The following is a 25,302-nucleotide window of genomic DNA, read 5'->3' on the forward strand; positions in this document are numbered from 1 at the left end:
TTATGACAATTTCTTCTGGGGTGTTTATTTTTCTTCTTTTACTTTTTTGCCGGAGGATTAAATTATGTGTAGACCATAAACAAGACAAATGAAATTATTATTAAATATTTTATTTTTTGTTTCGTAGCTACATATGGGTGTAGACTATAGGGTGTGTGAGTGTGAATATAATTTAATATGCATAATTGAATTTATTATTGAAACCAATTTTCAAATTTTGGTAAAATATGGGTATGAAATAAAGCTAATACCAAAATTTTGACAACGTTTGCTATAGAAATAAAATTTTGACAAAATTTTCTTCAGAAATAAAATTTTTAGAATATTTTCTTTAGAAATAAACTGTTGGCCAAATTTTCTATAGAAATAAAATGTTGTCCAAATGTTCTATGGAAATAAAATTTTGACTAACAATTTTCTATAAAATAAAATTTTGACAACATTTTCTATAAAATAAAATTTTGACAAAATTTTCTACAGAAATAAAATTTTCTGATTATTGGTGAATATTTGGCAAAGTTTTTACAGGCATAACATTTTTGACAAAATTTGCTATAGGAATAAAATGTTGACCAAATTTTCTATACAAAAAAAGGGTTGACCAAAATTTCTATAGAAATAAATGTTGACCAAATTTTCTATAGAAATAAAACTTTGACAAAAAAATTTCTATAAAATAAAAATTTTGATAAAAAATTTTCTATAGAAATAAAATTTTGACAAAATTTTCTTTAGAAATAAAATTTTGATAAAATTTTCTACAGACATAAAATTTTTGGCAAAATTGTCTACGGACATACAATTTTTGACAAAATTTTCTATAGAAATAAAATTTTGACAAAATGTGCTATTTCGATAAAATTATTTGAATTATTTTGACAACACGCAAAAAAATAATTATTTCCTCCCAAACGAAATTTTAGACAAACAAAGTTCGTTTCTCATTTGCTTTTCGCTGTAAGGAAGTGTATTTGGAAGAAAAGTATATACTTTTTGTGATAAACGTTTATTCTTTTCCAGGATGGAAAAGCAATTTCATAAAGGCTAACTCAAAAAAAAAATTTTCTGGCTAATTGCATTTTCCCTCACATCTTTCCCACTTCCACCAAGTTTTTTAGTTCTTAGCACCTTTTTCTGTAATACAAACAATGTAGAAGAAATTATACGATTTTATAAATTTAAAAAAAAAAAATTTACCTTTCGCCTGGACGGAGAATCGAACCGCGGACCATGCAATTTGTAAGCCAACACACTATCAACTGAGCTATGTAGCCGTTATTGTCATCAATAGACAATAACCCATATAAGTTATATTTATATAGCACAGCTTGCGGCGCCCACGAGCCGATTAAACAAAGTTTATTTAACAGAAAAATACATTTAGTTTGGCACCGTGGAGCAGTGATTGCTATACCGGACTTGCATGCCAAGGGTCGTGGGTTCAATCCCTGCTTCGACCAAAGTTTTTTTTTTATATATATTCCAGATATGGTCGGAACATTCCGAAAAAAATTTTCAACATTAAATTCTACTATATTAAATTTTTACTATGAACTGTAAAATGTGTCTTATTAAAGACCTAAAGTCAGAAAAGAACAGTGTTTGACATAAACGAAATGGAATGTGTTGTTGGTTCAAAAATAACTTTTTTTATTGAAAAAATAAAAATTTTGTAACAAACGAATTTTTTTGGTGATAAAAGTATATACTTTTCGAAGCAATTCAAAAAACTCTAACAAAAGAAAAACGTTTTCGGTACACAAAAAAACGTTTTTTTTCTTTGCGTGAACATTTTCTATAGAAATAAAATTTTGACAAACTTTTTTATGGAAATAAAATTTTGACAAAATTTTCTACAGAAATAAAATTTTGACAAAATTTTCTACAGACATAAAATTTTTGACAACATTTTCTATAGAAATAAAATTTTGACAAAAAATTTCTATAGAAAAAAAGGTTTGACAAAATTTGCTATAGACGTAAAATTTTGGCAAAATTTTCTATAGAAATAAAATATTAAGAAAATTTTCTATAGAAAAAACATTTTGACAACATTTTCTATAGAAATAAAATTTTGACAAAAATTTTCTATAGAAATAAAACTTTGACAAATTTTTCTATAGAAATAAAATGTTGACAAAATTTTCTATGGAAATAACATTTTCGCAAAATTTTCTTTAGAAGTAAAATTTTGACAAAAGTTTCTACAGACATAAAACTTCTGACAAAATTTTCTATAGAAATAAAATTTTGACAACATTTTCTATAGAAATAACATTTTGACAACATTTGCTATAGAAATAAAATTTTCTAAAGGAATAATATTTTGACAAAATTTTCAAAAGAAATAAAATTTTGACATAATGTTCTATAGAAATAAAATTTTACCAAAATTTTCTATAGAAATAACATTTTGACAAAATTTTCTATAGAAATAAAATGTTGATAATATTTTTTATAATAATAAATTTTGGCAAAATTTTCTAAAGAAATAAAATTTTGACAAAATTTTCTATAGAAATACAATGTCGACAAAATTTTCTATGGAAATAAAATTTTGACAAATTTTTCTACAGAAATAAAATTTTGACAACATTTTCTATAGAAATAAAATTTTGACAAATTTTTCTATAGAAATAAAATTTTGACAAAATTTTCTATAGAAATAAAATTTTGACAAAATTTTCTATAGAAATAAAATTTTGACACAATTCTCTATATAAATAAATTTTTGACGAAATTTTCTATAGAAATAAAATTTTGAAAAAATTTTCTATAGAAATAAAACTTTGACAAAATTTTCTATAGAAATAAAATTTTGACAAAATTTTCTATAGACATAAAATTTGTGACAAAATTTTCTATAGAAATAAACTTTTTACAATATTTTTTATAGAAATAAAATGTTGACCAAATTTCTATAGAAATAAAATGTTGACCAAAATTTTCTATGGAAATAAAATTTTGACACAATTTTCTATAGAAATAAAATTTTGACAAAATTTTCTAAGGAAAAAAATTTTGACCGAATTTTCTGTAGAAATAAAATTTTGACAAAATAAAATTTGGCAAAATGTTCTATAGAAATAACATTTTGACAAAATTTTCTATAGAAATAACATTTTGACAAAATTTTCTATAGAAATAAAATGTTGACAAAATTTTTTATGGAAATAAAATTTTGACAAAAATTTTCTACAGAAATAAAATTTTGACAAAATTTTCAACAGACGTAAAATTTGTGACAAAATTTTCTATAAAAATAAAATTTGTTCTATAGAAATAAAATTTTAACAAAAGTTTCTATAGAAATTAAATTTTGACAAAATTTTCTATAGAAATAAAATGTTGACAATATTTTTTATAGAAATAAAATTGTGACAAAATTTTTTATGGAAATAAAATTTTGACTAAATTTTCTACAGACATAAAATTTTGACAAAATTTTCTACAGACATAAACTTTTTGACAAAATTTTCTAAAGAAATAAAATTTTGACAAAATTTTCTATAGAAATAAAATGTCGACAACATTTTCTATGGAAATAACATTTTCACAAAATTTTCTATAGAAATAAAATTTTGACAAAATTTTCTATAGAAATAAAATTTTGACAAAATTTTCTATAGAAATAAAATTTTGACAAAATTTTCTATAGAAATAAAATTTTGCAAAATTTTCTATAGAAATAAAATTTTGACAAAATTTTCTACAGACATAAAATTTTTGACAAAATTTTCTACAGGTATAAAATTTTGACAAAATTTTCTATAGAAATAAAATTTTGACAAAATTTTCTATAGACATAAAATTTTTGACAAAATTTTCTAAAGAAATAAAATTTTGACAAAATTTTCTATAGAAATAAAATTTTGACAAAATTTTCTATAGAAATAAAATTTTGACAAAATTTTCTATAGACGTAAAATTTGGCAAAATTTTCAATAGAAATAATATTTTGACAATAAAATTTTGACAAAATTTTCTAAAGAAATAAAATTTTGACAATATTTTCTATAGAAATAAAATTTTTACAAAATTTTCTATAGAAATAAAATTTTGACAAAATTTTCTATAGAAATAAAATTTTGACAAAATTTTCTATAGAAATAAAATTTTGACAAAATTTTCTATAGAAATAAAATTTTGACAAAATTTTCTATAGACGTAAAATTTGGCAAAATTTTCAATAGAAATAATATTATGACAAAATTTTCAATAGAAATAATATTTTGACAAAATTTTCTATAGAAATAAAAATTTGACAAAATTTTTTATAGAAATAATTTTTTTTTACAAAATTTTCTATTTTTTATTTTTGGTAAAATTTTCTTAAAATTTTGATATATTTGTTTTGGCACGGGAGGCAACCATGGTAGTAGAACAAGTTTTTTATTCGTATTTGGAATTAAAATTAAATTATTTGTTATTCATAATGAGCGTTTATGAAGCAATTATGTACCATTTGGTAAGCCGTTTTGTGTCATTTTGCATTAATTCCTCAGTGTAAAACTTTTCTGGTTTCTCGGCGATTATATGCGACAAGTAATTTTCACAAGCTTCTGTTGAAGTCAAGTTTACTCTGTTAAGGGAGTTCTGCATTGGATGATACAAATGGTAATTACGAAGTTGCTAGATATCTTAGGATCGAGCACGTACTTTTTTGCATTAAATTTCGAGCTAGTTGATGAGCTTCCCCACGCTTGTATAGGATATGCTTGATATATGTATGTAAATTTTTTTTTGACGTAGAGTTTTTTCTAAACATGAACTATAGCCTTAAATACCGTCGAATTATAAATTTATGAAATAATGGGTCATCCGCATGATTCCGAATGACCGTTCACATATTTTGTCATAATTACATTGAATTTTAATTTTGAAAAACAAAAAAAAAAAAACAATATTCATATGTCCATTTATACTACGTTGCATGCTCTCTGGCAGTGAGTAGGTCTAATGTTGACTTACCATTGAAATTTATACACTCTCCAAATGCCACTGATGCCACTAAATTAATATTTGTCCTTAGATCCATTCTCCACATCCACCACCATATAGATGGTTATCAAATGCAATTTATTTACCAACGTAATTGCAAACAAACATACAGACAGACAGGCAAAGTGGAAGCTCTCAATGGTTTCATCATTGGACAACAAACCAACTGGAATATGAGCATCTAGTTGAAAAACAAGACCACATGCAAATACTGGTCAGTGAGGCGGTAATGCATTGATGGATATAAATCAATTTGAGTTGTAGGTTCTTGCAATTTGTATCAAGGGCCTTTGGATGATGTTAGTTAGTGGTGCAAAAGTCAATTATTTACATTTTGATTAAATAAAAGTCGAAGTTGCCTTTTTGTACTTTTGAAATTCGACTAATAGACTTTTCATATTTTTACAGTCTACTAGAAGTGATAATTACTAAAATCTTTTAATCCCTCTAGAAAAACACTCATACTCATATAAAGCTCTACTCAACTCTTCTCATATTAGATAACTCTCTTGCTCACAAATACACAACACATTGATTGAAGCCAACATTTGTATTCACTATGAACCATTAAGAGAGTAAATATGACGCTTAGATGTGGGAATGACTATGCATTCCGGATAGTAGCAAATACAAGAGATAGAAAATGGATCCACTGCAAAGAAAACAAATGTAAACCGTATAGGTGTCTCAGCGTTTTGGTAGTACCGGCGATGTGGTCGAAGGGCTGCTTTGATAAATTGGTTATAGAAGCATCGGCAGTTATGTTCATATTTTTATACATACAACTCATCGAAAATTGTCTTCTCTAGATCACAAAAGTGAAAAGTTGACTTTTCCAGTTTTCTAAAAATTCGAAAAAAATCGAAGGTTGATTTTTTCCAATAAAATTATCGAAAATTCCAAAATGTCGGATTTTCCAAATTTGAAAAAATAGGACAAGTGTAAATTTCTGTAATCTCATTATAATCCCTAAAATGTACGTCAGACGGACAGAGATCTCTATCACAAAGCCAATTCTAGTTGCAGTTAATTGTTATACTTTAGGTTTAATATGAAAGGCCTCATTCGTTTCGTCCAGAATAATATAATGCATTTTTTGAATGTTTGCAAAAAGGCCCTACATTCACATTCGATTCCTTACCCCTTTCTAGCCTGCTTTTTTTCAACAAATTAAAATGCAAATATTGTAGGAAAAACATCCATTAGAAGTAAATGAAAAATACACAAATTACAATTGGTTTGTATACACACACACACACATATACGGGAATATATTAAATACACACAAATTAAATTATTATCCTTAACAGATGGAAAATTGTGGCAAATATTTGTCCTAAATATATTTGAGCCAAAAATAGGGGGAAAAGTCAAGGGTTTACATTATGAAAAACTTCCAACAAGGGGAAAAAACTTAAAAATAAATAAAACCAAATATTCAAATATTGCTAATTGGTTAACTTATATATTGAATATAAACATCTGTGGCCACTAGTCATTAGCGTTCAGAAAGATGTAAGGGCAAATGAGAGATTTCCAAAGGCCAAAATTAGTAAGAAGTACTTCACAAATTGTATATATTTACTATAGAAATAAAATTTTGACAAAATTAAATTTTTGAAAAAAAATCTATAGAAATAAAATTTTTAAAATTTTTTTATAGAAATAAAATTTGAACAAACCTTTCTATAGAAATAAAATTTGTTGTTGTTTTTTATTGCAGCTTAAAACCATACATTGACTAAACTACAAGTGTAGCTTAACCAACAGAGGAAAAGAATGTTTGTCAAATTTATTTGGGCAAAGCCCTATAGACTGCAAGATGGTTGGATGGACGCACGTTTCGGAATTACCACATTCCTCATCAGCATCCTCTACTTGCAGCAAAACTATCAACCAATTATCAGAATAAATTCAGGCAGTTTATTAAACCCAACAAAAACCACACTTGAACCCTCCGAAAAAGGGTTTTACATTGATAGACGGCTTATGCCGAAATAAATTCGAAACAAACATATCTCTTTTCCTATGCCACTGTCAAATCATCGATTTGAATTCACATGGCTGGGTTTATTTTGAGCGTGCCTCCTCTTCTTTTTCCATTCGTTTTGTTTTGTTATTGTTGGTTTTGTACTTTAAGCATTGTTGTTGTTTTTATTGCAGCTTAAAACCATGCATTGACTAAACTACAAGTGTAGCTTAACCAACAGAGGAAAATAATGTTTGTCAAATTTATTTGGGCAAAGCCCTATAGACTGCAAGATGGTTGGATGGACGCACGTTTCGGAATTACCACATTCCTCATCAGCATCCTCTACTTGCAGCACTTGTAGTTTAGTCAATGTATGGTTTTAAGCTGCAATAAAAAACAACAACAATGCTTAACGAACAATAACAAAACAAAACGAAATAAAATTTTGACAAAATTTTCAATAGCAATACATTTTTGGTATAGTCTTCTATAGCAATAAAATTTTGACAAAATTTTCTATAGCGATACAATTTTGGCAAATTTTTCTATATCGATAAATTTTTCTATGGAAATAAAATTTTGACAAAATTTCCTATAGAAATAAAATTTTGACAACTTTTTTTATAGAAATAAAATTTTGACAAAATTTTTAAAAGAAATAAAATTTTGACAAAAATTTTAATAGAAATAAAATTTAGATAAAATTTTCTATAGAAATAAAATTTTGAAAAAATTTTCTATTGCAATGACATTTTGACAACATTTTCTATAGATATAGAACGTTGAAAACATTCTATATAGCAATAAAATTTTGACAAAATTTTATTGCTATAGAAATAGAACGTTGACAACATTCTCTATAGCAATAACATTTTGACAAAATTTTCTTTAGCAATAAAATTTTGACAAAATTTTCTATAGAAATAAAATTTTGGCAAAATTTTCTATAGAAATAAAATTTTCACAAAATTTTCTATAGAAATAAAATTTTCACAAAATTTTCTATAGAAATAAAATTTTCACAAAACTTTCTATAGAAATAAAACTTTAACAGAATTTTCTATAGAAATAAAATGTTGCCAAAAATTTTCTATAGAAATAAAATTTTCACAAAATTTTCTATAGAAATAACATTTTCACAAAATTTTCTATAGAAATAAAACTTTCACAGAATTTTCTTTAGCAATAAAATTTTGACAAAATTTTCTATAGAAATAAAATTTTGGCAAAATTTTCTATAGAAATAAAATGTTCACAAAATTTTCTATAGAAATAAAATTTTCACAAAATTTTCTATAGAAATAAAATTTTCACAAAATTTTCTATAGAAATAAAACTTTCACAGAATTTTCTATAGAAATAAAATGTTGCCAAAATTTTCTATAGAAATAAAATTTTCACAAAATTTTCTATAGAAATAACATTTTCACAAAATTTTCTATAGAAATAAAACTTTCACAGAATTTTCTTTAGCAATAAAATTTTGACAAAATTTTCTATAGAAATAAAATTTTGGCAAAATTTTCTATAGAAATAAAATTTTGACAAAATTTTCTATAGAAATAAAATTTTCAATAGAAATAAAATGTTGAAAAAAAATTCTATACCAATAAAATTTTGAAAAAAAAAATCTATAACAATTAAATTTTGATATGTTCTAAAGAAATAAAATTTTGACAAAATTTTCTATAGAAATAAAATTGTGACAACATTTTCGATAGCAATAAAATTAAAAAAAAATGCTAGTTTTTGGTACAAAAGTAATTTTTTTAGCCGCTGGAACCATTTGATAAATAAGAACTTGTAACCATGTAACCCCCGTGTCGATTGAAGACCTCAAAGATAGAATCAGTGTAGCTATAAGCAACGTACAACAGCCATTTTGGCATGTGCTTATGTAAAATTTCCCTAAAAAGATTGTGATCCTGTATGCACGAACGTGGTTCCAATTTAGCTGAATTTGATTTTGATTATGTACTATACCCACATAAGGGCATAGTCTAAAGAAGTATATACGGCCGTAATTTCGGCCATGCCTTCCACCATGGATTGAGTAGAAATTTCTACTAAAGACTGTCATCCACAACCGAATTACTTCGGTTGTGCTAATACTTGCCGGTGACCTTGCCATCTTAAAACTTCTTAACATCGTTCTCTAAATTGTAAGTTAGTCATACGTGGTATATATTAGACAAAAAAAAAAAACAGATTAAATACGTATATAATTCAGTTCTTGACCCGGTATATCGATATGGATAAATTTTTGCACGGTTGTTAGGGATCATATACCAAATCCACGTACCAAATTTCAACTGGATCGGATGATTTTTGCTCCTCCAAGAGGCTCCGAAGGTCAAATCTGGGGATCAGTTTATATGGGGACTATATATAATTATGGAGCGATATGTACCAATTTTTGCATGGTTGTTTGAGACCCTACACTAACACCATGTACCAAATTTCAGCCGGATAGCCTGTGCCAAGCTTCAAGTCGATAGCTTGTTTCGTTCGGAAGTTAGCGTGATTTCAACAGACGGACGGGCATGCTTAGATCGACTCAGAATTTCACCACGACGCAGAATATATATACTCTATGGGGCTTAGATTTTTCGATGTGTTACAAACGGAATGACAAAGTTAATATACATCGCATCCTATGGTGGAGGGTATAAAAATTACATGTACAGACCAAAATAACACTTCTTATTGGAAAACATGCTATTTATTGTTATTTATTAAGTAAGTGAATAAATATCAAATATGTATGTACAAAGATTTTAAATATAATATTAAAAATTTAATTTACCAAGAGTCTCTTACAATTTCCTTTATAAATTCACCACAGGAGCTTTGGTATGGTGATTTCCAATAGCAGCTATATAATACTTATATAATTTTCTATTTTCCAAACAATTACCTGCATATGTTTCTAGGAAATGGTTTAACTCAAGACATTAGCAGGTTAATTACCTGTAAAAGAACATTAACTTAATACTAATCTTCTTAGAAATTATATTAAGGAAATATTTATCACATTGTCATTACCATTGTTCTCTTTATTGCACTCTCCCGCTCTCTTTCTCTTCTCTGCCCACTATCGTAAGAGGAACCAAACACATTTAAGCCAACATTTATACCCTTAGGCATTATAATATGAAGAATATTTAATGCAGGACATTAAACAAGTAATTAGCACATCATTTAACAATGTCATCATCAACGAAGACGATTGACAATGATTATGATGAAATTTTCTGCTTAGCTTACACCAAACCATTTGGTAACTGGAAATGTCTTAAGTCCACCCCACCCTCACTGAGCATATGAAACGGTGAAGAGGGGTAGGAGGAGACGATGTAAGGAGGCGTGATTAATTAAACAATGAACAACAAAATTTGAAGCACGCAATTTGACACACGCATTTACCCATTGTCTTTGTCACTTTCGTACTCATACTCGTTCACAGACACCGACACACATTTGGCCTTTGTTTTAGGGCAAGAGAGGATAATAAAGCATTTTATAGACAACAACAACAACAACTCGAATATCTGATTTATATGTTCCGCTATTTCAGTTTTATCTATATGTCCATGTGTCTGTCTGTCTGTTTATCTGCCTGTATGCATGAGTGAGTAAGTGAGTGTATACTAGCATATAAATCAAAATACAAATGCTTCAAATGTTAACTGTGTCTCTCTATGAGAGAAGTATATTGGTTTGTATGCGGGGGAATTGAGTCTACTACGAAAATCTAAGCTCTTGTGTATCTAGCAAACATTTACTGAAATTTTGGAATATGGACCCAATGAGTGGCTACACATACACACACACTCAAATGCTTACAATTTGTATTAGGTCGAGGGGTCTCCACTAGTCAGACCAACCAAATGAAAGTTTATTACACTTCAAGTTGTCCAAATAACATCCATCATTAGGCAGGCACACAAGTGCTAAGGGTACTCTCAAATACCAGTTACTCTGTGTTATATGATAATTAAGGGAAATGGGTGGGCAATAAAGAAATAACCAATTTTTGTGAAATGGCGGCTATATCAAAATTAGGACCGACATAGTCACGAATCTCATAGTTTCATTACTGAAGGCAGTATGGTGAGTTCAAAAAACTGACGACATTGTCTTAGAAATTGTCTTCGGTAAATAATCTAGTATGTTTTTTATGTGTTCCCAAGCTAATGTTGAAGAATTCAAAAGGTGCTTTGGTCAGTTAATTCTTGCTGAGCACAGATCCACGGCACTTGCTCCTCGGGGAGAGAGAGCAGAAGCGAAATTACAACAATAAAGACATTTTCGGGAGCTATTACAGACCCTATGGAATACATTCCTTAGCACTCCCATTGACAGCCGGTAGCACGACGAAATATCCCAGAAATGTCTCAGTGAAACATGAGGCCAGTTCCAGATCCATAGCCCCAACGAATCTGCCGATAAGGAAACGAATCTCATAGTTTCATAGCTGAAAGATGTATCGTGAGATCAATAGACAGATGGACATTGCCTTGGTATTTTTCCTGAAATTTTCTATAGAAATAAAATTTTGAGAAAAATTTCTATACAAATAAAAGTTTGACAAAATTGTCTATAGAAATAAAATTTTAACAAAATATTCTATAGACTTCAAATTTTGACAACATTTTCTATAGACTTAAAATTTTGACAAAATTTTTTATAGAAATAAAATGATTACAAAATGTTCTAAAGGAATAAAATATTGAAAAAAGAATTAATATAGAAATAAAATTTTCCATAGAAATAAAATTTTGGCAAAATTTCCTAGAGAAATAAAATTTTTGTGTAATTTTCTATAGAAATACAATTTTTAAAAAATTTTCTCTAGAAATAGAATTTTGCGAAAAATTTCTATAGAAATAAAATTTCGACAACATTTTTTATAGAAATTTTGTTAAAATTTTCTATAGAAATAAAAAAAGTTATGACAAACTTTCTATAGAAATAAAATTTTGATAATATTTTCTGTAGAAATAAAATGTTGAAAAAAATTTCTACAGAAATAACATTTTGGTGTAATTATATAGAAATAAAATTTTCCATAGAAATAGAATTTTGGAAAAATTTCCTAGAGAAATAAAATTTTGGTGTAATTTTCTATAGAAATACAATTTTTACAAAATTTTCTCTAGAAATAAAATTTTGAGAAAAATTTCTACAGAAATAAAATTTTGACAAAATTTTTTATAGAAATAAAATTTTGTTAAAATTTTCTATAGAAATAAAAAAAAAGTTATGACAAACTTTCTATAGAAATAAAATGTTGAAAAAATATTCTACAGAAATAACAATTTGGCGTAATTTCCTATTGAAATAAAATTTTGGCAAAATTTTCTATAGATTTTGTGACAAAAATTTTTATAAAAATAAAATGATTACAAAATTTTCTAACGGAATTAAATATTGAAAAAATTTTATATAGTAATAAAATTTTCCATAGAAATAGAATTTTGGCAAAATTTTCTATAGAAATAAAATTTTGGTATAATTTTCTATAGAAATACAATGTTGGCAAAATTTTTTCTAGAAATAAAATTTTGAGAAAAATTTCTATAGAAATAAAATTTTGACAAAATTTTTTATAGAAAAAATTGATAAAATTTTCTATAGAAATAACATTTTTGCGTAATTTCCTATTGAAATAAAATTTTGGCAAAATTTTCTATAGAAGTAAAATTTTGGCTAACTTTTCCATAGGATTAAAATTTTGGCATAATTTTCCATAGGAATAAAATTTTGGGATAATTTTCCATAGAAGTAAAATTTTCTATAGAAATAAAATTTTGACAAAATTTTTTATAGAAATAAAAGTTTTACAAAATTGTCTATATGAAATAAAATGTTGAGAAAACTTTCTATAAAAATAAAAATTTCTATTAAAATAAAATTTTGACAAACTTTTTTATAGGAATAAAATGTTGACAAAATTTTCTATAGAAATAAAATTTTGACAACATTCTCTATAGAAATAAAATATTTGATTAAATTTTCTGTAAACATTAAATTTTGACAAAATTTTCTATAACATATAAAATTTTCTATAGAAATAACATTTTGGCGTAATTTCCTATTGAAATAAAATTTTTGCAAAATTTTCTATAGAAGTAAAATTTTCCATAGAAATAAAATTTTGACAAAATCTTTTATAGAAATAAAAGTTTTACAAAATTGTCTATATGAAATAAAATGTTGACAAAACTTTCTATAAAAATAAAATTTTCTATTAAAATAAAATTTTGACAAAATTTTTTATAGGAATAAAATTTTGACAAAATGTTTTATAGAAATAAAATTTTTGATTAAATTTTGACAAAATTTTCTATAACATATAAAATTTTCTTAAATTTTGGTAGGTTATTTTTGGCTCGAGTGGCAACCGTGGTCGCATTCTACCACTAGACACAGACATCGCAGAATAGTAATTCTGAGTTTTACACAATCTTTTGTTTGCCACTCGTCTTCCAAGAAACCACGAAAACCAGACGCCGAAGACGGATCACTCTTCACCACGGCAATGCGATTCAAATAAATTCAGTTTTGAGCACTTAAAACATGGTTTTGATGGGTCTTCCGGCGTATAATCACGACATGGCACTGAAGGACTTCTTTTTATTCCCATACGTAAAAAATTAGAGGTAAACATGAAGAAGGGGTTAGAATGCATGTTTTGCAGGTAGCTTAATCAGAGTGGCAATAATGCTTCGATTACGCAGAGTCTTGATAGGAACCCCTATAGATTATTTCTCTTACTGATTTCCTGAACCTCTTTTTTTACATACAAGGAAAACGTCAGTTACACATCACATGGCCACGCAGCCCAATCACGTGTTTAAAGGACCTCAAACATTTGTTGTAGTTGTGAGTTATTATCAAAGAAGAATTTCAGCCCACCTCCTCTTCTTGTTCACTATACTAACAACATCTGACGGGTTTTTGTCATTTGTATGGTATTGTCGCTTTCTTGATGCTACTATAATCAATAAATTATGGCTGCCATAAGTATAATTAATTAAAACAATTACATTTTGGCATTTTGACAGATCGTCGTAGGCAAGACATGCGTCTTTCTGGTTAAGCTTCCATTACTTTACTCCCACACTCGCTCCCTCTCTCTCTCTCTCTCTCTCTGAGGCTATACCCCACTCTTGCTTTTGCTTATGGTTTTCTACAGCTATTTAGTGTGACAGCAAATTAGTGTGCTTTACATACTTACATACATAAGTGTGTGTGTGTTTGAGTATGTTTTTGTGTGTGCAGATTGTCTCTTTGATTGTATGCTCATGAAGTCTGTCTTGATTTTCAAGTGGCTTCGTGGTAAGAACACAATAAGGCTGTAAATCACAACTCAAGTGCACAATGATGATGACGATGCTGATGACTATAATAAATGATTGAATCTCAAATCAAAAGTCTTTACGTCATGTCATTTTTCGAAGATTCTCAATCCATGTCACAATTGCCTATGAATTTGGCAGCAGTCATCAACATCACCATGATAGTCGTCGTAATAGACGCACGGGAGTACAAAGACATGATTAGCCTACTTCCCGTTTTGAGTTGTTATTGCTGATTGTGTGGTTATATGGCGTTGCATTACACTTGAAAGTGATATTCGACTTTGAAGAGATTAACCCTTTGAGGAGCAATAAGATTTTCATCGTTGGTAATCTCAGTACGCTCTTTACAAAATAACGGTATACAAATTGGAACAAATTTTGAAGAGAAATTAGGTTTTAATGGGCTTCGTCATAGAAAGGAGGCGGTATGAACACGGGACCCAGAAAACTAAGCCCCAAAGCCCACATGAAACAGGACCACAAACATGGGGCGATGATTCATAATGAATATGAGTCCCTATGCAAATGAATCCCATCAAAATGTAACTAAAGCCGGAAAACGACCTTAAAATTACGTTATATAAAATAAAAGTATAAAAAGTTTAAGAAAAAAATAAATAAATATCTGTGTGGTAGGATCAAAAAGCTCCCGCAAAGACCCCGGTATATCGATGGTATGACGAATTCAACTGAGGTTATAGTTCATTCCAAGACGATTTTCGCGAAGTTCGTCCCAAATCAGTTATTGTTCCGGAAACCATTGACGCTGTGCGCCAATTAACATTGCAAGATCGTCATGTGACCTATGGTGAGATTGAGATAACTTTAGGCATAAGTAGGACCAGCATACATTTAATATTGCATTAATATTTGCCTGCAAAAAAATGTTCGTTTTCTATAGACATACAATTTTATTAAAATCATCTGCAGAAATCAAATTTTGACAAAATTTTTTATAGAAATTAAATGACAACATTTTCTATAGAAATAAAATTTTGACAAAATTTCCTATAGAAACAAAATTTTGACAAAATTTCCGATAGAAATAAAATTTTGTCAAATTTTTATTTCTATAAAAAAATTTTGCCAAAATGTTAATTCTATGGATAACTAGCGTAACCCGGCCCGCTTCGCTGCGCCTTCCAATGCATATTTAGAGGAATATTTTGCTTTAACTTAGTCAACTGTATCCTGAAAACAAATTCGAAAAGATTTGAATTCTTTTAAACAAATCGGACTACTTGATTTTTCGTTTATAGGTACAAATACGGCGGGAGAGGGTGTACCTTCTTCTATATTTCTTGTGAATTTTAAGTGTGGTTTGTCAAGGAAAGGTATCCTTCTCCTCAACAAATCTGAAAATTAAGCACTATATTATAATAACATACAAAGAATTACTGTTTCCCATCCAATATATCGGAAAAGCAAAAATAGTAAAAAATTTTACCACATTTGCTAAAATGTTGGAAAATGATGCACCCTCTACGTTGGCTGACAATTTCATGTAAATTTAAGTTCTTTACTAAAAAGAAGTCTGGCAGAAGCCTGTGCAAAAATCATTAAATTATGTACCGAGTTCCCATTTACGGACAACCCTCTACTTTCAATTCAAGAAAAAAAAAACGGACAAAAGGGAACCCTCCCTTCGCTCCACTCCGACCTGATATCGGACTATCACGTACCCTATATTAATTTCGCAACTACTCAATGGTCCCTATAAATTCTATGGAAGTAAATCGACAAAGTTTATTTCAATTTTCCCCTTCCCCAACCAGATATCGAAAAATCATACACTAATTTAAAAATCATGTATAAATATAATCACCTCCTCCCACGTTCCCTGTAAATTTCAAGTAGATCGGATATGTTTAAATTTTGCTCTATTGTTTTAAAGGGACGTCACTTTCCCCGATATCGATATCGACAAACACCGTAGTGAATAGCACCCCTAACCTTCCCTGAAAATTCTTGAAACTTTCCTTTAGGTGTGGGGCAAAGGAAGGTTGCCTCTTCGTTCATAACCTACCCCCACTGTCTTTGTAAATTTTAAGAAAACTTAAGATTTTTTTTGCAGTTTTAGAGGAGGATCTCCTCCCCGACCAAATATCGAAAAGTGATGTAGCGTATCTTTTGTAAACGTCCCAGAAAATGTCAAGCAAATTATAAGCCTAAAAGGGAGGCCTCTCTTCCGTCCAAATATCACAAAATCAGGTATCAACTATTAATATCGTAACCTCTCCCCAGTCCTCTGTAAATTTCAAGTAACTCGGTAAAAGTCCTCTGTAAATTTCAAGTAACTCGGTAAAAGTTCGTTTCTCTGTATGTACTTAAGAGAAGCGGATGACTCCCTATGCCCTTTTATTTTTATTAAAAAATCGAGAACCTGATATAAATTTCATATCCCATTTTTCCGTAAAATTTCAGTCGGGGGAGTTTAGTTTTGTTTGTCCTTTCAAACAAAAAAATTCGGGCAAAGGGGTGGTCCCCCTCCCCGACCAAATATCGAAAAATAATGTAGCGGATTTTTGTCTAGATGCCAACCCCAACATTCAATTAAAATTTCAAGCAAATCGCATAATTTTGTTCCAAGTTTCAAAAAGTAGAGCAAGGGGGAGGTCCCCCTCCCCATCCACATATGAAATCATCGGGTACCCCATATTAATTCCATAACCTCACCACATGTTCTCTGTAGATCTCAGATAATTCAGAGAATTTTAGTTTTTTCTCTGTACTTAAAAAAAAGTTGGACAAAGGGGAGGCCCCCCTCCGCCTCCAAATATCGAAATAAAAAGTAGCTAGATCTTTGTCTAGATGTCAACCCCAATCTTCAATGAAAATTTCAAGCAAATCGGTCAACTTTGGTCCAATTTTCAAAAAGTCCGACGAAGGGGAGGTCCCCCTCCGCGACCAGGTGTCAAAAAATGAGGTACCCTATTTTCACCACATGAACGCCCCCTACGATCTCTGAAAGTTTCAAGTAAACCGGTGCAGCCGTTTCGGGGCCAACTCGGAACATACAAACAAACAAATAAACATAGATTGAATTTTATATATATAGATGTTGTTAGTTTTATTTCTACAGAAAATTTTGTCAAAATATTATTTCCATAGAAAATTTTGTAAATTTTTTCTATAGAAATAAAATTTTGACAAAATTTTGTAAAAAAATAAAAAGTTAACAAAATTTTCTGTAGAAATAAATCTAACAAAATTATCCTTAGAATTAACATTTTGAAAATTTTAGAAATAAAATTTTGACAAACTTTTCTATAGGAATAAAATTTTGACAAAATTTTCTACAGAAATAAAATTTTGACAAAATTTTCTATAGAAATAAAATTTTTAGAAAATTTTCCATAGAAATAAAATTTTGACAAACATTTTTATAGAAATAAAATTTTGACAAACATTTTTATAGAAATAAAAGTTTGACAAAATTTTTTTATAGAATTAACATCTTGGAAAATTTTTCTATAAAAATAACATTTTCAAAAAATTTTCTATAGAAATAAAATTTTGACAAAATTTTGTATAGAAATAAAAATTTGACAAAATTTTCTATAGGAATAAAAGTTTGACAAAATTTTCTATAGAAATAAAGTTTTGACCAAATTTTTTATAGAAATAAAATTTTGACAAAATTTCCTATGGAAATAAAATTTTGAAAAATTTGCTATAGAAATAATTTTTTTTTATAAAAAATACAATTTTGACAACATTTTCTAAAGAAATAAAATTTTGACAAAATTTTCTGTAGGAATAAAAGTCTGTAGGAATAAAAAGAAATAAATTTTTGACAAAATTTTCTACAGAAATCAATTTGACAAAATTTTCTATAAAATAAAAATTTGGCAAAATTTTCTATTGAAATACTATTTTACAAAATTTTCTATAAAAATGAAATTTTGACAAAATTTTGTATAGAAATAAAAATTTGACAAAATTTTGTATAGAAATAAAAATTTGACAAAATTTTCTATAGGAATAAAAGTTTGACAAAATTTTCTATAGAAATAAAGTTTTGACCAAATTTTCTACAGAAATAAAATTTTGACCAAATTTTCTACAGAAATAAAATTTTGACAAAATTTTCTACAGAAATAAAATTTTGACAAAATTTTCTATAGAAATAAAATGTTGAGAAAATTTTCTATAGAAATAAAATTTTGACAAAATTTTGTATAGAAATAAAAATTTTACAAAATTTTCTATAGTAATATAAGTTTGACAAAATTTTCTATAGAAATAAAGTTTTGACCAAATTTTTTATTTTTATTTATTTTTATTTTAATTTTGACATTTCCTATAGAAATAAAATTTTGACAAAATTTGCTATAGAAATAATTTTTTTATAAAAAATAAAATTTTGACAACATTTTCTAAAGAAATAACATTTTGACAAAATTTTCTATAGAAATAAAAATTTGACAAAATTTCCTATAGAAATAAAAATTTGACAAAATTTCCTATAGAAATAAAATTTTCCATAGAAATGGAATTTTAATAATATTATCTACAGAAAAAATTTTTTGGCAAAATTTTCTACAGAAATCAAAATTTGACAAAATTTTCTATACAATAAAAATTTGATAAAATTTTCTATAGGAATATTTTAATAATATTATCTACAGACAAAAATTTCTATAGAAATAAAAATTTGACAAAATTTTCTATAGAAATAAAATTTAGATTTATTTTCACAAATAATGAAGTTACTGCCCAAGACGTATAACAGATGGTATTGTTGTTTTATAAAGTATATATATTCTTGATCAGGGGAAATTCTAAGACGATATAAGCATGTCCGTCTGTCTGTCTGTTGTAATCACGCTATAGCCGTCAATAATGGCGCTATCGTCCTGAAATTTAGAACAGATTCGTCTTTTGTTTGCAGGCAGGTCGAGTTCGAAGATGGGCTATATCGGTTCTAGTTTTGATATAGTCCCCATATAAACCGACCTCCCGGTTTGGGGTCTTCGGCTTATAGAAACCGTATTTTGTATCCAATTTTCCTGAAATTGGAAATCTAGAGGTATTTGAGGACCATCAAAAAGTGAAATTTAGAGGTATTCTAGAACCATGAAAAGTTGTGCCGAAAATGGTGGGCATCGGTCCATGTTTTGATATAGACCCCATATAGACCGATCTCCCGATTTTACTTCTTGTGCTTCTATAATCCGTAGTTTTTATTCAATTTACCTGAAATTGGGAATCTAGAGGTATTCTACGACCATAAAGACGTGTGTTGAAAAATGGTGAGTACCGGTCCATGTTTTTGTATAGCCTCCATATAGACCGATCTCCCAATTTTACTTCTTGGGCTACTAGAATCCATAGGTTTTACCCAATTTGCCTGAGATTGGAAATCTAGAGGTATTCTAGGAAACTAAAGAGATAAGCCGAAAATGGAGATTATTGGTCCATGTTTTGATATAGTCCCCATATAAACCGATCTCCCGATTTTACTTCTTGGGCTTCTAGAATCCGTAGTTTTTATCCAATTTGCCTGAAATTGGAAATCTAGAAGTATTCTAGGACTACAAAGAGGTGTGCCGAATATATTGTGTATCGGTACAGTTTGTGATATAGGCCCCTTATAAACCGGCCCTCCGATTTGGGGTCTAGATTCTGGAACTACAATTAGATGTGCTGAATACTGTGTGTATCCTTCCATGTTTTGGTACAGTCCCCATTACACCAAACTCCCGATTTAACTCCTACGGTTTCTAGAAATTGTAGTTTTTATCCGATTTGCCATAAATTGACCCATAACAAAGTGTATATCATTTTAGACCCATAACAAAGTGTATAAGATTTAGTTTTATCGGTCCATTTGGTAAGGCCTCCATATAGACCGATTTCACTTATTGAAACTGACTGCAAAATTTCCAGATTTTGCTTTTCGTAATTATATAAATAATTGGGATGAAAATCTACAGATTTTAGATTTCAAATCAAGGCGTTATTTCATCATTTTCTTGCACACTTACAAGAGATGTTTATGATTCCTCTAAAACTCAAACAAAAAATGGTTCTTATAAATTCAGAATCTGATCTCGTCTTCATAGGTAAAATCTTAACATTTATCTGTGGGAAGCGTACTGGTTGAACAGATCTGCTTGGGAAAATATCTGTCAGCAAACCCCCCTGAAATTTTTAAAGTAAACTATTATATTTGATTCATGGTGGTGGGTATTTAAGATTCGGCTCGGCCGAACTTACTACTGTATATGAAGGGTGGTTAAAGTTTCAAGGGCCGATGTTGATTTTGAATAAAACACAAACTATTTAGGAAATTGTAATTTTATTTTATTATGATATATTGGTATTACTCAATTATGTATGGAACAAAATATCGGCGAAATGGGCGCCGCGACCTCGGTGGCATACCTTCATCCGATGGTCCAAATTTTCGATGACGCTGAGCCATAATGGAGGTTCTATGCCGTTAATGTGCCGAATTATCTCATCCTTTAGCTCTTGAATTGTTGCTGGCTTATCGACGTACACCTCTTCTTCCAAATAACCCCAAAGAAAAAAGTCCAACGGTGTCAAATCACATGATCTTGTCGGCCAATTGACATCGCCATTACGTGAGATAACACGGCCATTGAATTTGTTGCGCAAAAGAGCCATTGTTTCGTTAGCTGTGTGGTAAGTGGGACCGTCCTACTGAAACCACATATCGTCCACATCCATATCTTCCAATTCGGGCCATAAAAAGTGCGTTATCATCTCACGATAGCGAACACCATTCACAGTAACTGCCTGACCGGCCTCATTTTGGAAAAATACGGCCCGATGATGCCGCCAGCCCATAAACCGCACCAAACAGTCACTCTTTGTGGGTGCATTGGTTTTTCGACAATCACTCTTGGATTCTCATTCGTCCAAATGCGGCAATTCTGTTTATTGACGAATCCACTGAGGTGGAAATGTGCCTCATCACTGAAGATGATTTTCTTCGAAAATTGATCATCCACTGTTGCCATTTCTTGGAACCATTTAACACGTTGTTGGATTGTGTATCTCTCCATGGTTCAAATTGAGTAAGTCTGAAATAGAGAAATGTCAAATAAAATTCGGGAAAAAAACTTGGCGTTTAGGTGTGGTTCACATTCAACATCGGCCCTTACAATTTAACCACCCTTTACTTGTTTCATATAATTTTTGGGGTCCTACTTCATTTAGGTTTTAGGGCATATATTCATGGAGTCCATATTCATAGGTCCATATTTTCGAAATTGATCCAAAATCAGTTATTACCTGCCACATAGATGGAAAGTTTAAATTTCACCTTACTGTACTACGGGAGCCATCGTGGAGCAATGGTTAGCATGCTCCATGGTTTCAATCACAGTTTCGATCAAACAAAAAAGTTTTTCAGCAGCGGATTATCCTCTCTCTGTAATGCTGAATACTTTTCTCAGTGCTCCACTAAGTGATTTTGCCGTAAGACTAACCTAAACTAACTGTACTATGATATCTCTTAACAATTTCAGGTATACCAGAAACTGATGTCATTTCCATCAATACCTGTAAATTCATGCTGTGCAAGAAGACTCTAAGGATGCCATATGTCTTAGGATGTATGGTAAGTACCACTGCTACTTGGATTTTAGTTTGTATTTCTATTCCATTTGAATCCCTTTTAAATGGTTTTCTTGTATTTAAATTCCAACAAGTATATACGGCCGTAAGTTCGGCCAGGCCGAATCTTATGTACCCTCCACCATGGATTACGCAGAAACTTCTACGAAAGACTGTCATCCACAAATTTCAACTCACATGGTTGTTAAATATCATATGCCACCACCACGTACCAAATTTCAACCAGATCGGATGAATTTGCTTCTCTAAAAGGCACCGGAAGTCAAATCTGGGGATCGGTTTATATGGGAGCTATGTATTATTATGGACTGATAGGAACCAATTCCTGCATGGTTGTTGGATACCCTATACTAACATCACGTACCAAATTTCAACCGAATGGGAAGAATTTTGCTCTTTCAAGGTGCTCCGGAGGTCAAATCTGGGGATCGGTTTATATGGGGCCTATATATAATTATGGACCGATATGGTTTGATGGTGTTTGAGGCCATATATTAACATCAAGTATCAAATTTCAACTGAGTCAGATGAATTTTGGTCTTCTAAGAGGCTCCGGAGGTCAAATCTGGTGATCGGTTTATATGGGGGCTATATATAATTATGAACCGATATGGACCAATTTTGGCATGGCTGTCAGAGACCATATACTAACACCATGTACCAAATTTCAGCCGGATCGGATGAAATTTGCTTCTCTTAGAGGCTCCGCAAGCCAAATCGGGGGATCGGTTTATATGGGGGCTATATATAATTATGGACCGATGTGAACCAATTTTTGCATGGTTGTTAGAGACCCTATACTTACACCATGTACCAAATTTCAGCCGGATCGGATGAAATTTGCTTCTCTTAGAGGCTCCTCAAGCCAAATAGGGGGATCGGTTTACATGGGGGCTATATATAATTATGGACCGATATGGACCAATTTTTGCATGGTTGTTAGAGACCATATACTAACACCATGTACCAAATTTCAGCCGGATCGGATAAAAATTGTTTCTCTTAGAGGCTCTGCAAGCCAAATCGGGGGATCGGTTTATATGGGGGCTATATATAATTATGGACCGATATGGACCAATTTTTGCATGGGTGTTAGAGACCATTTGCTAACACCATGTACCAAATTTCAGCCGGATCGGATGAAATTTGCTTCTCTTAGAGGCCTCGCAAGCCAAATTTGGGGGTCCGTTTATATGGGGGCTATACGAAAAAGTGGACCGATATGGCCCATTTGCAATACCATCCGACCTACATCAATAAGAACTACTTGTGCCAAGTTTCAAGTCGATAGCTTGTTTCGTTCGGAAGTTAGCGTGATTTCAACAGACGGACGGTCGGACGGACGGACGGACATGTTCAGATCGACTCAGAATTTCACCACGACCCAGAATATATATACTTTATGGGGTCTTAGAGCAATATTTCGATGTGTTACAAACGGAATGACAAAGTTAATATACCCCCCATCCTATGGTGGAGGGTATAATAATTTTGGTTTGCAAATTTCTACGAAAACTGTAATGGGTTAATATTTGAATTTTCTTCCGCCTATCTACGATTTCATCGTCATCAATAGCGGTTATATGTCTTCATGTTAGCGTGTATTCATTACATGGTGAAATGTGAGACGGAAGACGGGTACATATAGAGAACCCAGGTGGATTCATGTAACATGGTTGGTAACGACGAATAATGAACAATTAACATTTGTTAAGAGCAATTAGGGTAATGGGATGGCGGTGTCTAAGATTACGAACCATTAATAGTGGGTAAATGCTAAACGATATGTGTATATTACAACGGAGACCATACAATGGTGTGTATGTGTGCTTGCAAATTCAAAGAAAGTTTCGAATATATTGAGAAGGAAATGAAAAAAGTGGATCTTTCTCAATTAGAATTTAAATGTTGACATCTTAGACAGAAGCAATTAATTTAAAAATCACGAAGTGGGATTAATTTTAATAATTGTAATAATTAATTAATACAAGCGCAGTGTCATCCCAGGCCACGTCACACTCGCCAGAGTCACCATCTCCATACTCCCTACACGAAACCATAGCATACCTGTGCATTGTAACTTCTTCAAATCCTCAATAAAACTCAGTGAAGTCGAATCCAAAATAAAACTATCTGAGACCCTAGCATATGAGTGAAAACATCTCATCACAGAGGCGCCCGAGCTGGGCCCTGAGTACCTAATTTGGTAGAATGACCACATTGCGTTGCTCTTGAGCATATATTCTGTCGGTAACTTTATGAACGAATTCGGACTGGACATTTGAGCTAATGTCGAAGAATGGAGAAGGCGATTCGATCAGTTTACCGTGGCCGAGCATAGCCCAAAGAAGATGTAGCGATTGTTGAAGCTCCATGAGTTGGGACCTGAGTACTTAATTTGTCAGAATTCCATGGCTCTTGAGCGTATAGTCTGTCGGCAAACTTTTTGAGCGGACTCGAACCGGATATTAGAGTTTATATCGAAGAATTGAGAAGGTACTGTTTGCAGTTCATCATAGCCGAGCTTAGTTCAAAGGAAACGAACGATTGTTGGAGCTTAATGAGCTGGGACCTGAGTACCGAATTTGACGGAATGACCACATTGTGCTCCTCTTGGGAATATAGCCTTCGGTAACTTTTTGAGCGGGCTTGGACCGGATATTGCAGCTTATGTCGAAGGATTTAGAAGGCGATCGGATCAGTTCATTGCAGCCGAGAACAGCCTAAAGGAGACGCAATGGTTGATGGAGCTGAGTAACTAATTTGACGGAATGGCCACATTGTGCTCCTCTTGGGAATATAGCTTGTCGGCAACTTTTTGAGCGGGCTCGGACCGGATATTGCAGCTAATATCGAGGGATTGAATAGGCGATCGGGTCAGTTCATTGTAGCCGAGAACAGCTTAAGGGAGACGCAACGGTTGTTGGAGCTGAGTACCTGAGAATGGCCACAGTGCGAGACTCTTGGGCATATAGTCGTTCGGCCACTTTTTGAGTGAGTTCGGACTGGATATTTGAGCTAATGTCGATGGATTGTCGGCGCTGGTGTCAATTCATCGTAGCCGAGAACAGTCAAAGCGAGACACAACGAATGTTGGAGCTCCATAAGATTCACGAATTTTCCGCCTCGAGAAGTCGACAATAGTCAAGGATGTTTTTCCGCAATTACGTCCTAAACTTGCAGTAGTTGATGAGCTACCCCAACTACACAGAGTAAAGAAGGGTGGAAAGAAGTTTCCCGAACGCTCTACGGAAGTATTTGTGATACATTCGCTGACGGATCTTAAGGTACTTGCACGGGCTTCTTGCTACGGCAAATAACCTGGAGTGCAAGCTCGTGCAAGTTGCTTAA

The 25,302-nt window shown here is 30.7% G+C and overlaps 1 long non-coding RNA gene across 1 annotated transcript in view; it reads left to right on the forward strand.

The window, feature by feature from the left end:
* The window catches only part of LOC142227031 (uncharacterized), a 170,556-nt gene that overhangs the window by 30,492 nt on the left and 114,762 nt on the right, over positions 1–25,302 (forward strand). The window contains exon 2 of the long non-coding RNA XR_012719785.1: positions 21,843–21,934. This is a non-coding gene — a long non-coding RNA (uncharacterized LOC142227031). The remainder of the gene's footprint in view (positions 1–21,842; positions 21,935–25,302) is intronic.

Source organism: Haematobia irritans, chromosome 2 (assembly GCF_050003625.1).
Source record: "Haematobia irritans isolate KBUSLIRL chromosome 2, ASM5000362v1, whole genome shotgun sequence".
Lineage (NCBI taxonomy): Eukaryota > Metazoa > Arthropoda > Insecta > Diptera > Muscidae > Haematobia > Haematobia irritans.